Raw genomic sequence first — 2,122 nt, forward strand, 5'->3', positions numbered from 1 at the left:
ACATGGCCTTTATTATCCAAATATAATCTCCCCTTTACATCAGACGCACACATGACTTTTATATCCGTGGACTATCTACCTAGACTTGGCCCTCAAGTTGGGCGTACCTTCTATCTCTTGACCCTTGAATTAAACAAACGAAAAAACTAATTTGGAGTTTTCCATATCTAATCTTGCCTTTTACATCTCGGCAAGATCTCAACTGTCTAATTAAACTACAGGACCGACGTAAACTCTAGTTATTCTTTTGATGCACCTTGGTACGTGGTAACAAGAGGAGGACCCCATCCAGTAGCGCACAAGGAAAGAAACTCTCGAGGCAGCAGAGTCCTGGCCGTGTATCTATTCTCTGGTGGACGTGGAAACATAAAGAAATAACATATTTTATTTCCACATGCAGTAGCACATGTACGGTTTTGCTGCAAACCTTTTCTTTCCTCATATGTACGTGCACCTTCGATTGCATGCATGTGTACTTGGCTCAATGAAAACAAAACCGTTTTTATATTACTTTGATCCATGGCATAGTCACGGACTCCAACTTCCATTGATCCCCATGCAAAATAGATGGCGCCCAATTCTTGCAGATATGCAGACGAATAGGTCACAGTAATATGTTCATCCTCAACTTTGCACTGCTTATCATTAATCTTCAGATTTGGCATAACTAAAACATCATTAACGACTGGATCAATAACTGGATTAATACTGCTAATGATTGGTGTGCTCGTATCACCTGGGCTCCTTGAGGATCGTCTGACTTGATCTCCAAGCCTCCAGGATGATAATCTTCCAAAAAATCACGTTGCCGAAGGTTTCATTCCATTTGGACTCCGTTTGATATTCCTTTTCTTCGAAATACTAAAACGGGCAATAAAACAACAATATGGGTTGGGCCTCCGGTTAATAGGTTAGTCCCAAAAGTAATATAAAAGTGTATAATAAAGCCCATAATCATTCAAAACAGATAATAATATAGCATGAATGCTTCATAAATTATAGATGCGTTGGAGACGTATCAGCATCCCCAAGATTAATTCCTACTCGTCCTCGAGTAGGTAAATGATAAAAGAAAGAATTTATGAAGTGTGAATGCTAGAAGGTGCACAAGTTTGATCAACGATAATTCCAATCACCTTTTCTAGCATGATAATATGTCATAACAGTAGTTCATCTCATAAAACTTTTCACGAACTAGTAACAAGCAATTCACATGTTAAAGCATAGACCATAAACTTTCTTGAAAACTAGCAAACTTCATTCTTAGTCATCAAACAATTGCAATACATCTTACTTTCAGGAAGATTCTATGTCAGAGCTTTGGTTTAGCAAACTTCACACACTCAACTATCATATAGTCTTCTACAATTGCTAACACTCACGCAATACTTGTGGTTATGAAGTTTTAATTAGACACAGAGAAATATTAGGGCTTATAATGTTGCCTCCAAATGTATCACCTTTGGGTGATGTCAACAATAATAGTTCATGCTAACATACATCCAATTGGATATATATATCAGGATCACCCTAACACAAAGTGCTTGCCAAAGGATAAAATGAAAAAAGGGAAAGGTGAAGATCACCTTGACTCTTGCATAAAGTAAAAGACATAAAGTAAAAGATAGGACCTTCGCAGAGGGAAGCAGAGGTTTCCATGCGCTTTTAGGGTCGGATACACAAAATATTAATGCGAAAGAACATCACTTTATATTGCCCCTTGTATATGGACCTTTATTATGCAGTCCGTCGCTTTTATTGCTTCCATAACAAGTTCTACAAAGCTTATTTTCTCCACACTAATAAGTCATGCATATTTAGAGAGCAATTTTTATTGCTTGCACCGATGACAACTTACTTGAAGGATCTTACTCAATCCATAGGTAAGTATGGTGGACTCTCATGGCAAAAACTGGGTTTAAGGATATTTGGAAGCACAAGTAGTATCTCTACTTGGTGCTAGGAATTTTTGGCTAGCATGAGGGGGAAAGGGAAGCTCAACATGTTTGAATGATCCATGACAATATACTTTAACTGAGATGCGAGAAAACATAACCCATTATGTTGTCTTCCTTGTCCAACATCAACTCTTTAGCATGTCATACATAATGAGTGCTCACAA

This window comes from Triticum dicoccoides, chromosome 5B (genome assembly GCF_002162155.2).
Source record: "Triticum dicoccoides isolate Atlit2015 ecotype Zavitan chromosome 5B, WEW_v2.0, whole genome shotgun sequence".
NCBI lineage: Eukaryota > Viridiplantae > Streptophyta > Magnoliopsida > Poales > Poaceae > Triticum > Triticum dicoccoides.